The sequence below is a fragment of the Dendrobates tinctorius genome, unplaced genomic scaffold (genome assembly GCF_039654945.1).
Source record: "Dendrobates tinctorius isolate UK_male_01 unplaced genomic scaffold, ASM3965494v1 ptg000011l, whole genome shotgun sequence".
NCBI classification, from domain to species: domain Eukaryota; kingdom Metazoa; phylum Chordata; class Amphibia; order Anura; family Dendrobatidae; genus Dendrobates; species Dendrobates tinctorius.
The window spans coordinates 10,568,617-10,584,424 of NW_027361679.1; the positions used below are offsets into that span (position 1 = coordinate 10,568,617).

At 40.4% G+C, this 15,808-nt stretch overlaps 2 long non-coding RNA genes across 3 annotated transcripts in view; one reads left to right on the top strand and one right to left on the bottom strand.

Annotated features, from left to right (window-relative positions):
- Positions 1 to 5,118, top strand: part of LOC141101004 (uncharacterized) — a 78,347-nt gene extending 73,229 nt beyond the window's left edge. Inside the window, exon 3 of the long non-coding RNA XR_012234843.1 lies at positions 4,916 to 5,118. This is a non-coding gene — a long non-coding RNA (uncharacterized lncRNA). The remainder of the gene's footprint in view (positions 1 to 4,915) is intronic.
- Positions 1 to 15,808, bottom strand: part of LOC141100996 (uncharacterized) — a 418,065-nt gene that overhangs the window by 251,838 nt on the left and 150,419 nt on the right. The window lies entirely within an intron of this gene.

The window sequence follows — 15,808 nt, forward strand, 5'->3', positions numbered from 1 at the left end:
AATGCACGAAATCTGCAACACAGAAACAATAAAAGGAACTAATCATGGATTGCCACTCAATGCTAATGAGAGATAACCCATAGTGGTCCTCAGAAAATGTACCTAGTAGAGAGCAGAAGGCAGGTGAGCCATAATGAGTGTCAGATGTTTCCCAATCTCTAATAGCCCTTGCAGTGCTACCAACATCTAGCTTAAGCTGCAAATCCTCTCCCTTCTAAGACACAGACAAAAACAATCCCAAACTTGTCTACACTTTTTACTAAGCTTTTGGGATTAGTCCCTGCTTGGGAAGAGGTGCTCAAAACTCACCCTCTTAAACCTCTGGTATATGTGACTCAAAGTGTTGAAAAAGGTCAATGAAGTCATGTCTCAGTACAATCTGCAGGGTTGTGTAACATGGAAGCTTCCGGAAGAAAGAAGCAAAGGCACACATTCTCCCCAACAGATGCAGGACAGTAAATGATAATAGTGGGTCTGAATGTCTGTTAGTCCATGAAGACAGAATATAGATGATACTGTTACATCTCCTTACTCTCCCAAAGTATCAATACAAGTAACCTCAATAGGTCTTGTTAAGTACACGTATACATAGCCAATAAAATTAATTACTTCTGGACAATACATCAACATTTTGATGTTACCTCTGGACAATACATCAACATTTTGATGTTGACTCCCTCTTCTATATTGTATATTGAAGTCGAAAGGTTGAAGAGCCAGTCTTAATTTTTTTGCTCCCCTTGGCTTAATCATCGGTTACTACATTTACAAATTGGCATTTTGTTTCTCACATCATGTCTAAAAGAATATCTGCAGGCAGGACACTCAACACCACAGCCATGCATTACTTGGCCCCCAAATTCTAGTTTTGCAATTGCTGAAAATGATAGTAAAGTAACATTTGTAGTTCATGAAACATAAAATTAACAGCAGTCTAGTATTAATATATTTCTACTAAATGTTATTCTATGTCAAAGAATATGTTATATGTTTATATCAGGATTGTTGGTTTGCATCCAATGAACGCTCTCTTGTTTGTTACAAAATATAGGCAAGGGAATTTTTCCCAGATGTTGAGATATGGCAGGATTTCACATGTGATGGACTGAAATTAGTACTTATAATGCAGTCTAAAATGTAAACACCAGAATAAGATAGCTTCATAATAGTGAAGTAGAAAATAACACAACTATTTTGTCAAAGAACTGTTGTTAGAGCCCGGGGAACTGAGGTCTGTCACCACCTTATCATCCCCATTATTGTCGTAAAACCAATTTTAGGTATGTTATAAAATGACTATAGAGTAGGATAAAATAAAAAACCTAGAAAGCACTTTAACACTTAGAGACTTTTTATTAATAATAATATAATTATTTGAATTTTTCATCCTTGCCCTTTAACAGTGATAATTTTGCCGAACATGGTGTATCTGTTATTGGTATAATTTTAGGATTTATAAAACTTTCATAACTTTTTTATTACACTTGTTGGGGGGAGGTAAAGGGAAAAAAAACAGTGATTCTGCCATTTTGATTTTTTTTTCTATTTTTGATGATCACCAGCAGAGAAAAATATTTGGATATCCTATTGGTTTGGACAATTAAAGACTTGGTGATGCCAAATGTTATTCTTTTATTCTTTAGACTTTGATATTTATGTTTTGGGATACTGGCAGCGATTTACAGTTATGTATTTATTTACTTACACATTTATTACTAGTCCCAAAAAGGGATTGTACCTATAGTCACTTTATTGATTGTACAAGTATTGCTATCATAAAACGTCTGACCTTCTAATGATGCCCAGCCTCTGACTGGGCATTGTAGATGTACAAACATGGCAGACACCAAGGTCTTCATCAATTCCCCAGTTCAATGACGTCATCAGTACTCATTGATCCTGTCACTGGGGTGGCGATGGGCAACAGAAGAGGATAGTTCCAACTGCTGTTGTTACTTTCGGGTGGTAGCTGTATATCAAAGCTAGGAGCAGCGCTGATTTGAGCTGGAGCATCTTCTAAGTTTGTTCTTCATACATGTATGGTGGATATAGCCAAGAAGTTCATGTGCTTTCATATAATGTCTATATTTTTCACTTCTCATATTCTTACATTGATGATGCATTTATGTATGTTTTACAAGAATGTTTGACACAACCATGCAAATAAATCATACTGAGATAAGAACTTTTATAAAGCAAGAGAGTGATAAGGAGAAGGAAGGCACACTTGAGCAAATAGTTGAGCTTCTTTAACCATAAAAAAAAAAATACTGCATTCAAGGCACCAAAGTGATCCCGTGATTAATCCTTTCTGGAGCAATAAAATATGAAATATATGCAAAAACATAATAAAATATGCAACATTTTAACCACAAATTCATCACAAAATGACCTTTATCAAGCCAAGTATACTGTAGAAAGAAACTAAACATACAAACAAGTAGCATACAGGACTATTTATACGGAGGAACAAGCAGACCCCTCCTGACACTGCTGGTCCCTTCTCCACAGTCATGCTAACACTGAACACAAAACATAATAGTATCACAAAAATTTAAACCACATTTTAAAAGAAACGTCTTATATGGAGAAGTAATGTATCAGTTAAAGATTAATCATGGAATTACTCTGATGATTCAGCTATATTTTTTGTGCATCTCTTGGCAACAAGTAGGAAGTTTCCCCATGGGAGCCTGGAGTTAATGGAGGTGTGCATGGGAGGACAACCAAAGTTATTGTGAGCTTCTTTATCCCCTGTCATCAGCTATTTTCTTGGAGGACAGCTGCATCTCGGTATGCATATAAATAAAGTATGTTAGCTATAAGTCTTAACAGGACATATGGACAGAGGCTATTATTTCTGGTAGATTTGTATTGCAAATATCTTCCAACTGTATCCAATAATATAAATTACATTGGGACTAAATATCTGTAAAGACACTAAAGAATTTGGAATTTGAAGGGATACGATCTGATGCTCTGGTAGACATAGTATTGCCAGAAAAAACAGAACTTAAGAACCTTTGCATATGCCTCAGGTAGCAAGCTAGAGATTTTTTTTGTTAATCAGGAACCAATCTAATCATGTTTAAACCTCACTGGATGATACAATGGACTCTATCTATGTTTTCATTGATGTCCATTTTGCAGCCAGAAATATAAAAGTGAAAAGTTTAAATCAGCCATATACCTTATATTTCATGTTTTTTAATTTATTTTTAACTAGCTGAATAGCCCAGAATTGCCCAGGCATAGTAACTAACTGTGGGTCGCCCTCTCTCCCTTAGCAGCCCCGCTCTCGACCCGCCATCTCCTTCCGCAGCCCAACTCTCCACCTGCCATCCCGCTCTCTCCCTTGGCAGCCTCTCTCTCCATGCGCCGTCATGTTCTATCCCTCCGCAGCCCCGCTCTCCATCCATGTCCCGCTCTCTCCCTCGCAGCTCCGCTCTCCACCCTCATCCAGCACTTTCCCTCTGCAACCCCACTCTCCAGCCACCAGTGGATAGGGCTATGTGGATTGGGCATGATTTGATACATACACACATACATACAATCAGCTTTATATATACATAGATGACAAAATCTAAAGAGGAAATTAACATTTAATTTTGCTTTGATCATTTCTATTTTGTAATATGTTTTAGGAAATGTCCTTAGATGGAAAGGGACATCATGTATCATCTGTGATAATTGTTTTTACAAGATGCTTTATTGTTAAAGTTTTACCCACTAAAGTCATTAGGAGTAAAATTCAATATAACTTGGCAGATTAGCATAAAATGAGCTGCACATCTCAAGTGGTGTTTTACAGTAAGGCTAAGTGCACACGTACCGGAACTCTCGCGGAAATTACAGCAAGAATTCCGGAATTCCAGTCCGCTGGAAAATCGCATTTTAAATTCCCACGATTTTCCCGTGGAAAAACTAGCATTTTGCAAGCGTAATTAGCTTGCAAAATGCTAGCGTTTTCCAAGCGATCTGTAGCATCGCTTGGAGAACTGATTGACAGGTTGGTCACACTCGTCAAACATAGTGTTTGACAAGTGTGACCAACTTTTTACTACTGAGGCCGCCTATGCGGCATCAGTAGTAAAAGATAGAATGTAAAAAAAAAAAAAAAAAATGGTGTTATTCTTACCTTCCGACGTCCAGCGCAGGCGTTCCCAGTAATCCTTTGCGAAAATGCCCGCGATGACGTCCGTTCTCGCGGGATCGCGATGTCTCGCGGTAATTCGCGATGACGTCGCGCGAATGACCGTTAGACTTCGCGATCCCGCGAGAACCGACGCCATCGCGGGCATTTTCGCAAAGGATTACTGGGAACGAGAGCGTGGAGAGAAGCGGGAAGGCTGCGCGGGACGCCGGAAGGTAAGAACAACAATATTTTTTATTTTTAAATTCTATTTTTTACAGGTATATGGTACCCAAAGCCCGGAGGACAGTCTCCTCTCCTCCGGACCATGGGTACCATCCGCAATTGTTCTGCTTACTTTCCGCATGGTGTGCACAACCACATGCGGGAAGTAAGCGGAACAATGCATTCCTATGGGTGCGGGATCGCCGCGATTCCGCAAATTAATGAGCATGCTGCGGTTTTTACCGCGAAGCGATTCCGCCGCGGTAAAAACCGCAGCATTAGCACAGCATTGCGGAATCCCATAGGAATGCATGGGATGCTTATTTTTCGCGTTTTCGTGGCAAAATCGCGCTGTTAAAACCACCGCAGAAGCGCGAAAAAAACGCCACGTGTGAACTCAGCCTAAAAAAAAATATTTTTGTGAGACATTGTGGACTAATTAACCTTATGGTGTCTGTGTGGGAGGCTTGGAGAACCTGACAAGTTCACTTTTACTTTCTGTCTGTTTATCCTGTTGTGTATATAATTATGAATATATTTCTTTATTATTTTTCATAGGTTCCTCTTCAGAGCTGCTTTCTCCATTCTTAATTTTCTATATGTTTTCGGCCACTCTGAATGAACAGTAACTTGACTCATCTAACGAGAGGGCTTATGTGTTTTAATATAGTAACAATGTTTTGCTTGATTATAGTTTCTGCTTATTGTTTGCTTTACACAAATTAATCCAATAAAATATTAATAAACAATTGTGTAATTTATTTTTCTTCAGTTATTTTCCTTTTAAACATTAATGAGTCATAAATAAGAAGTCAGATAAGATACTATTTTGAAGGTGTTTCAAAAGGAAACTATACTTTTAGCAAACTTTGCATAAATCAATTGAACAGGAAGCTATAGAAAACTTTGTAATATATCTTACCAAAGATATCTGCTTGTCATCCCTGTCAGGGATGTAATTGCTGATACAGCTGCCCAGTGCACTGTCTGCGTATGTGGAATTGTGTATTTTTGTAAGGTGCATGTATGTAATAGTGTATTGTGGTGTGTAACAACATTTGCATGTTTGGGGCACATTTAATAAATGTGTAAGTGCTGGTTCACATCTGTTAGGGTGAAATTAACCCCTTCGTGCACCTTCACATAATTGTCACCATAGGAATATTTTGTATGGAGCAGGTTCCAGATCTGAGCCCGCTCCATATTGAGAAGATGTCGGCGGTGATACATAGCCAGTGTATCCCTGTAACAGCAGTGATCAGAGCTTGCTTCGATTGCTGCTGTTTTAAGTATTTAAATGCCCTTGTCAATCATTGTCAGCGGCATTTAGATGCACCGTTGCATGCACTCACCAGCTCCCCTGTGGTGCAGTTGCAGATTTCTGGTGAATTGCCATGAGTTGCTGTCTGTTTATTCGTTCTATGAAGCCCGGCCTGAGGTTGAATCCTTGGAAGATGGTGCAAATTTCCAGGAGGTTATTACAGCACACTATCACCTTGTTCTGTATATCTGTGAATTATTTATGTATTAAAAAGTAATATCATTTTATCTTAGCAAGAATCTATTTTGTTTCCTGCAGAATTATTTACATGTGTTGCTGCCAGGGATTGTATATGTTTATAGCACGCTCACTCTGTAGTGATCAGTGACAGTAATGACTCTTTACACAGACCCTAAGACAGAAAGCAAAGTGGCAGCAGAGGAAATAAACTTAATTTTCTCCCTGTGACCAACACTTTTCCACTACACCGACTAACCAGGCTTTAAATGCTATTAACCTGCAGATTGACCCCATATCTGGAGATAAATAGTGTTTCTCAAGGTAACAAGTTACCCTTAAATAGATGTCCAGTATACAGTTGTGGCCAAAAGTATTGATACCCCTGCAATTCTGTCAGATAATACTCCGTTTCTTCCTCAAAATGATTGCAAAACGCAAATTTTTTGGTATCATTATCTTCATTTAATTTGTCTTAAATAAAAAAAACACAAAAGAGAATGAAGCAAAAAGCAAAACATTGATCATTTCACACAAAACTCCAAAAATGGGCCAGACAAAAGTATTGGCACCCTCAGCCTAATACTTGGTTTCACAACCTTTAGCCAAAATAACTGCGACCAACCACTTCCGGTTACCATCAATGAGTTTCTTACAATGCTCTGCTGGAATTTTAGACCATTCTTCTTTGGCAAACTGATCCAGGTCCCTGATATTAGAAGGGTGCCTTCTCCAAACTGCCATTTTTTGATCTCTCCATAGGTGTTCTATGGGATTCAGGTCTGGACTCATTGCTGGCCACCTTAGAAGTCTCCAGTGCTTTCTCTCAAACCATTTTCTAGTGCTTTTTGAAGTGTGTTTTTGGTCATTGTCCTGCTGGAAGACCCATGACCTCTGAGGGAGACCCAGCTTTCTCACACTGGGCCCTACATTATGCTGCAAAATTTGTTGGTAGTCTTCAGACTTCATAATTGCATGCACACGGTCAAGCAGTCCAGTGCCAGAGGCAGCAAAGCAACCCCAAAACATCAGGGAACCTCCGCCATGTTTGACTGTAGTGATCGTGTTCTTTGAATGCCTCTTTTTTTCTCCTGTAAACTCTATGTTGATGCCTTTGCCCAAAAAGCTCTACTTTTGTCTCCTCTGACCAGAGAACATTCTTCCAAAACATTTTAGGCTTTTTCAGGTAAGTTTTGGCAAACTCCAGCCTGGCTTTTTTATGTCTCGGGGTAAGAAGTGGGGTCTTCCTGGGTCTCCTATCATACAGTCCCTTTTCATTCAGACGCCGACGGATAGTACGGGTTGACACTGTTGTACCCTTGGACTGCAGGGCAGCTTGAACTTGTTTGGATGTAAGTCGTGGTTCTTTATCCAACATCCGCACAATCTTGCGTTGAAATCTCTTGTCAATTTTTCTTTTCCGTCCACATCTAGGGAGGTTAGCCAGAGTGCCATAGTCTTTAAATTTATTGATGACACTGCGCACGGTAGGCACAGGAACATTCAGGTCTTTGGAGATGGACTTGTAGCCTTGAGATTGCTCATGCTTCCTCACAATTTAGTTTCTCAAGTCCTCAGACAGTTCTTTGGTCTTCTTTCTTTTCTCCATGCTCAATGTGGTACACACAAGGACACAGGACAGAGGTTGAGTCAACTTTAATCCATGTCAACTGGCTGCAAGTGTGATTTAGTTATTGCCAACACCTGTTAGGTGCCACAGGTAAGTTACAGGTGCTGTTAATTACATAAATTAGAGAAGCATCACATGATTTTTCGAACAGTACCAATACTTTTGTCCACCCTCTTTTTTATGTTTGGTGTGGAATTATATCCAATTTTGCTTTAGGACAATTCTTTTTGTGTTTTTTCATTTAAGACAAATTAAATAAAGATAACAATAACAAAGAATTTGTGTTTGCAATCATTTTCAGGAAGAAACTGAGTATTATCTGACAGAATTGCAGGGGTGTCAATACATTTGGCCATAACTGTACTTGTAGGATTTCACTCTGACTCCTATCATTATGCAATATACTATTAGGATTCAAATATTTTCATATTTTCTGTGAATTTAAAATTATTTTTTCAAGCTGGTGATATAAAGTATTCTAATTTACTGAGATAATGACTTTTGGGTTTTTATTGGCTGTAAGCCATAATCATCAACATTAACAGAAATAAACCATTGAAATAGATCACTCTGTCTGTAATGACTCTATATAATATACGAGTTTCACTTTTTGTATTGAAGATCTGAAATAAATTAACTTTTTGATGATATTCTAATTTTGTGAGAAGCACCTGTATATTTATAATGCTTTCTTTTCCAAAATTAAAATCTGGAAAAGAAATGTTGTGCATTCCAAGGATTAGAAAATATTTACATTGAGTTTGGTGAAGTTTTTATCTCTCAAATCCAACTAATCTAATAAACAAGCCCCCTAAAATCGGAATGTACATCTGCTTGTTAAAGGGAATTTGTCACCAGATTTTTGCTATATAAGCTGAGAGCAGAAGTTGTCACTCACTAATCTGCCTAATGTGATTTTGATACAATCACTGTTTTCTTTGCTGCAGAGCTCGAATGCAATGGCAGTGCTCACAATACTGCATCCTGTATAACTCTGCCTACACCACTGATTGGCTGCTTAATTTGTACACTGTACATTAGCAAAATTACATTTACAGAATTGTTTTCAGTGTTTTATACTCTAACTAGAATTTACTTTTAAGGTACTGTCACACTAAGCGATATCGCTAGCAATATCGCTATAACTTGTGACGTTATAGCGATATTGCTAGCGACATCGCTGTGTGTGATACTTACCTACAACCCGCTCCCCCGCTGGTTATCGCTGATCGTGCGAGAACGTCCAGGACTATTTCTCGTCATCAGCTTCCTGCGGCGCTTCCTGCTGTGACGACGAGCGACGCGTGCAGCCGGGCGGGAGGACGCAGGATCGCCTGGTGTGACAGGTAAGTAGCGACCCCCATCCCCAGCGATGTCGCTGGTGAGATCTGCCTGTGTGGCAGCTCACTAGCGACCACTTAGCGATGTACCAGCGATCCTGACCGCGTCATATCGCTGGTCGGGATCGCTGGTACATCGCTAAGTGTGACAGTACCTTTACACTGTAGACATACCAGATAGAATTTCTTTGGTGCATACACAATACCCTGCAGTCCCTTGTTGCTCACTATGTAAAAATGCTTTAAAAGCATCAGTGAATGGTTTTCTTTCTGGTTGTAGGCATGCAGCTTGTATTTCCCTTGTTTGCATAGTTAAAAATAACAACCAATTTGATTAATACTTAGTCTACTAATTAACAGTCGAATTGCATCCTATTCTTGGCCTCATTATGCCATAAAATTTTTGCAACATTCTCAAAGGTGCAGCCAAATTATTTGGAAATTAATGTATTAGATTCAAATTTTGTTTTGATGTTTTCATAGTTAACATTGTTTATACATTTATTGTGTTGAAGGATGTATCCGAATTATAAATTGAATTTTGACTTTGCAGAACTTGATATTGTTATTTTAATTATATCTTCGATGACAATTTTGTTCGATATTTGGAAGCATAATTGTTTTATCTGTTATCATGTGAATCCATTTAATTATCTCAAAATATTCATAGTATGCATGTTAAAGCTCCAGAATAGAGAATATTGTGTTCCCTAACCTGTGGCTCTCAGCATGTCCAGACATCTGTGGACTGTAGCTTTGTGATGGATAATGAGTCACATCTTAAGATAAGATTACTGACCCATAGTGGCCAGTCAATACCTATTATTTTTATCTCAAAGTTTAAAAACATTTTCCCATTCTTATGTCAGTGATAAAAAAAAACACCACCACAGGGATCACAATGTCTTTTCATCTGTATAAGTTCTTCTAACCCTAACTAGACCTAGTTCTTGATAATTATATTTATTTTAATTTAACCAAGCTTGTTACAACTAGGGTTCACATGTATGTGACACAACCTTGAAAAAAATTCTGATAAAGTTAAGTTTCAAAATATCAGCTGTAGAAGTACATCTTACTTTTGTTTTAGGAGACCCCAAATATAGGTTAACTCACTTTCCTTTTCTGATTGCTTTAATTGTTTTACAGACTCTTGGAATCAGTTTTACATCACCATCCAAAGATAACAATGTAGATAATGTTTGAGCTACTGCATTATCAGAGCATTAAGGCCCCATCACACACTGCGATCTCGCTAGTGAGATCGCTGATTTTGTGACGCTACAGCGATCTTGCTAGCGAGATCGCTGTGTGTGAAAGGGATCAGTGACCAGCCCTCCTACCGGGTATCGCTGATCGTGCTTGATCGGCCTGGGCCTTTTTTATCGCTGGTCTCCTGCTGCCCAGCACGCATCTATGCGTGTGGCAGGGAGAGACCAGCGATGAGCGACGCTGGATTTTACCTTGGAAACCGGCGTATGTCATTAATAGACATGAGCGAGCTTTAAAATGCTTGTTACTCTAACCAAACAATTCCTAATGCTCATTTCGAGTAATGAGTATAATTGGATTCAATGGGAAAGCATTTTTCCGGAAAACCCAACAAAGAGGTGTGGGGGCAGCAAAAATGTTGAAATGGATAGGAAAAGTGCTGAATGGAAGAAGAAGAGGATGGTGAAGACCCCTTGGAAGCATCTCTGACTCCCACTGATCACTGCTGAGAACAATGTTGTCATACTTTTACTCCACTTTAAGGACCAACAAAAGTCATTCAAACTCAACAAGAAATTGGAGGTTACAGTAAAAGTTAAGAAACATTCTTTCCTGTACAATGATTTTTATATACGGCTATATATATATATATATATACACATACATACACACACACACAGTATATATATATATATATATATTTTAATTAATAATATAAGTAAACTAAAATTGAATTATATAGTAAAAAATTTGAAGTTTCAGTGTAATTTATGAGGGAAGCAAGAAATGCCAAAGATGTGATGCAAGAAGGACTCAGATACACCCTGTATTAGCCATGTAGTGGTACTCCTAGAATCATAAAGGCTATGCACTAAGTGCAAAGCATTCCAAAAATTACAAGCAGGGTCATCTATACACCTTTAAGGGCAACAACTAGATGGCCTCATTAAAATATTATGAAAGTGTACACCTGTAGCAGGCCAATGAAATTTCACACAAAGCAGGTTGTAGCCAATAGTCCATTTTTGTACCAAAAATATTGTGGGAACTGTACCAGGCCAAGCATTTTTTTAAATTATTTAACCCATTGTAGTTTTACAAAAAACACGTTAAAGGGTGCACCAGCGATTCCGACCATGATACGACCCGGTCAGGATTGCTGGTGCATCGCTAAATGGTTGCTAGTGATCTGCCAAACAGGCAGATCTCGCCAGCGACATAGCAGCGGTCGGCGGTCATTACATACCTGTCAGATGCGGAAATGAAGATGTCCTCCCACTCGTGTCCATGCGTCACTCGTCGGCGCCAGCAGGAAGCCCAGCAGGAAGTGGCCGACGAGAAACGGTCCAGGACGTTCTCATGCGATCAGCGTTAACCAGCGGGGGAGCCGGTCAGAGGTAAGTGTCACACATAGTGATATCGCTAGCAATATCGCTGCTGCGTCACAAAATCGGTGATGCTTTAGCGATATCGCTAGCGATCTCACTGTGTGTACCGGGGGCTAAACTGTATGCATATATCATTGAATCCATAAACATTTTTTAAAGTTTTTTATAGAGTTTAATATATGAGCAAAATGCAACAAGAACTGTGCTACAGTGTATGGGTGAAATCTTGAATCTATAAAAAGTTTTGGAACTTTTTTTTATACCTATGAAACATAAAAAGAACCATGTAAAAGTGTGTGGATGAAGCCTTGAATACATAAAAAGTTTAACACCTTCACCTCCGAGCCTCTTCTCACCTTCATGATGGGGCCAAATTTTAACCCCTTCCCGACCAATGGCGCCACATAGGCGTCATGAAAACCTGTGCCATTATGACCAGTGATGCCGATGTGACGTCATGACTTTAAAGCCCCCCTGCGGGTCGGGTGACCGGGGTCTCTGAAAGGTCACCCGACCAGCACACAGAGGACCCTTCAAAGTTAACTCCAGGGGGTGTGGCTTAGCCCCCATGTGCCTGCAATCGCTCTGATTGAAGAAAAACAGGAGGACAACCAGAGTATAGCATAAAAAAATCAATAAATTTTATTAACATTTAAAAATACTAAAAACAGCATAAAAGACATAGACACTGTAAGGACACCAATAGATCCGGAAAAAAAGACACAATGCTGTGAGAGTAATGCCATAGAAAGTCCCTCTAATACCTAATCACCGTCCCATAAGAATCAGTATATAACACAACGGGATAAATCCTAACTGAATGTAATTTAGAGCCTCCAAACAAATGGATACGGCTCGACCGACCATACGGCCTGTAGATCCACCATGTGGCTGAAAACCCCGCAGTAAACAGATAAAGGAAACGGAAGAGGGAGAACAAATGATAACTCACTTAATGGACACAGCAGAGGCTAACCGGGAAACCCCGCGCGTTTCGCTATACCACCATAGCTTTATCGAGGGGAAGTGTAGTAAGACGCTCTGCAGGACCTTAAGTACCCGGGTGAGTAATCATGTGATCATCAGCTGACCCACTTCCATAATGCTGTATGTTCTCGGTGCATGCGCCGGTCCCCGGCATCCCAGAGTCCAAGACACCCGGCGGCGCCCCGTCAGCAAGCGAGCGGGGATAGCAGAATCCCCAGTCACAAGCCCACCAAGGCTGTGCCGGATAATCGGGGCCAGAGGAGGAACGGACAACCGACACAGGCGCACTACAACAGCAGTGGGTGCATTATGACGGTACAGGGTCCAAGCAGGAGCGAACAGCAAAAATCATACAAAGTGCACAGACAGTAAAATGTGAAAGAGTTCTCACTAAAGATATATTACATTACATAGAATAGATATAACATCTAAATCCATAGGGGGTCTAGAGAGAATAATCTCACAGCCCAGCAATACATATAGAATTATATGACAATAAACAATCCCTGAACATGATACATATATGAATCATTTGACCATAAACACAAATAATCAACACTGTAAATAAATATAAATCCAATGTATCCATAGATCAAAGAGGGCATAAAAACGATATGGGAGATAAATATTTCCATAGTCCCCAAGTCTTCTGGTCCTGCGTTATATCTATTCTATGTAATGTAATATATCTTTAGTGAGAACTCTTTCACATTTTACTGTCTGTGCACTTTGTATAATTTTTGCTGTTCGCTCCTGCTTGGACCCTGTACCGTCATAATGCACCCACTGCTGTTGTAGTGCGCCTGTGTCGGTTGTCCGTTCCTCCTCTGGCCCCGATTATCCGGCACAGCCTTGGTGGGCTTGTGACTGGGGAGTCTGCTATCCCTGCTCGCTTGCTGACGGGGCGCCGCCGGGTGTCTTGGACTCGGGGATGCCGGGGACCGGCGCATGCGCCGAGAACATACAGCATTATGGAAGTGGGTCAGCTGATGATCACATGATTACTCACCCGGGTACTTAAGGTCCTGCGGAGCGTCTTACTACACTTCCCCTCGATAAAGCTATGGTGGTATAGCAAAACGCGCGGGGTTTCCCGGTTAGCCTCTGCTGTGTCCATTAAGTGAGTTATCATTTGTTCTCTCTCTTCCGTTTCCTTTATCTGTTTACTGCGGGGTTTTCAGCCACATGGTGGATATACAGGCCGTATGGTCGGTCGAGCCGTATCCATTTGTTTGGAGGCTCTAAATTACATTCAGTTAGGATTTATCCCGTTGTGTTATATACTGATTCTTATGGGACGGTGATTAGGTATTAGAGGGACTTTCTATGGCATTACTCTCACAGCATTGTGTCTTTTTTTCCGGATCTATTGGTGTCCTTACAGTGTCTATGTCTTTTATGCTGTTTTTAGTATTTGTAAATGTTAATAAAATGTATTGATTTTTTTATGCTATACTCTGGTTGTCCTCCTGTTTTTCTATGATTCCTGAGCAGAGTGGCTAATTGCACTTACTTGGGTGTGTGCACACCCAGTGCAAGTTTATGATGAGTCTGGTTTTTGTGGTGCTAATCGCTCTGATTGGCTGTCAAAAATGAAACAGCCAATCAGAGCGATTGTAATATTTCACCAATGAAATTTGGTGAAATACTACAATCCAGCCATGGTCGATGCTGCAATAGCATCTGCCATGGCTGGAGACACCGATCAGCCCTCCCACCGACTGGAGGCGCTGATTGGCTGCTGACACTGACTGACGGCACCTATCGGCAGCCGCCGTCATAATTTGCCCCCCTTCCCTCCTCTCCCCCCACCTTCCGATCCCCCCGCTCACCCTCCACAGTGCCTCCGGCGTCCTTCTGGCCATCCCGGTGTCCCGCCGTCTCTGTTCATGGGCGCCGCCATCTTGCAAAATGGCAGGCGCATGCGCAGTGAGCCTGTCGAATCTGCAATGCTGCAGATTCATTCATTTATTTTAATCACTGTGATAAACTCTCACAGTGATCAAAATAAAAAAAGTAAATCACCGTCCCACTTATCACCCCCATATGTAGGGACAAATAATAAAATAAAGAAAATTTTAATTTTTCCGTTAGGGTTAGGGCTAGAGTTAGGGTTAGGGTTAGAATTAGGGTTAGGGTTGGAATTAGGGTTAGGGTTCGAATTAGAGTTATGGTTGGGATTAGGGTTAGAATTAGGGTTAGGGTTGGAATTAGGGTTAGGGGTGGGTTGGGGTTGGGATTGGGGTTAGGCTTGTGGTTAGGGTTAGGGTTGGGATTAGGGTTAAGGGTGTGCTGGGATTAGGGTTGTGGATAGGGTTATGATTAGGGCTGGGATTAGGGGTAGGGGTGTGTTGGGGTTAGGGTTGGAGATAGAATTGAGAGGTTTCCACTGTTTAGGAACATCATGGGGTCTCCAAATGCGACATGGCGCCACCATTTATTCCAGCCAATTTTGCATTCAAAAAGTCAAAACAGTGCTCCCTCCATTCTGAGCCCCGACATGTGCCCAAACAGTGGTTTACCCCCAAATATGGGGTATCAGCGTACTCAGGAAAAATTGCACAACAACTTTGGGGGTCTAATTTCTCCTGTTACCCTTGGGAAAATAAAAAATTGGGGCTAAAAAAATATTTTTGTGGAAAAAAAATATTTTTTATTTTCATGGCTCTGCATTATAAACTTCTTTGAAGCACTTGGGGGTTCAAAGAGCTCACCACACATCTATATTAGTTCCTTGGGTGGTTAAGTTTCCAAAATGGGGTCACTTGTGGGGGGGTTTCTACTTTTTAGGTACGTCAGGGGCTCTGCAAACGCAACATGATGCCCGCAGAACATTCCATCAAAGTCTGCATTCCAAAATGGCGCTCCTTCTCTTCTGAGCTCTTCCATGCTTCCAAACAGTGGTTCCCTTCACATATGGAGTTTCGGTGTACTCAGGACAAATTGCACAACAACTTTTGTGGTCCAATTTCTCCTATTAGCCTTGTGAAAATAAAAAACAGTGGGCTAAAAAATAATTTTTGAGGAAAAAAAAAGATTTTTTTATTTTCACTGCTCTGCGTTATAAACTTCTGTGAAGCACTTGGGGGTTCAAAGTGCTCACCACACATCTAGATAAGTTCCTTCAGGGGTCTAATTTCCAAAATGGGGTCATTTGTGGGGGAGCTCCAAAGTTTAGGCACACAGGGGCTCCAGCATATTTTCCATTCAAAAAGTCAAATGGCGCTCCTTCTCTTCTGAGCCCTGCCGTGCACCCAAACAGTGGTTTATGACCACATATGAGGTATCGGTGTACTCAGGTCCAACAAATTTTAGGATCCATTTTATCCTGTTGCCCATGTGAAAATGAAAAAATTGCTAAAAGAATATTTTTGTTGGAAAATTTAAAATGTCCAT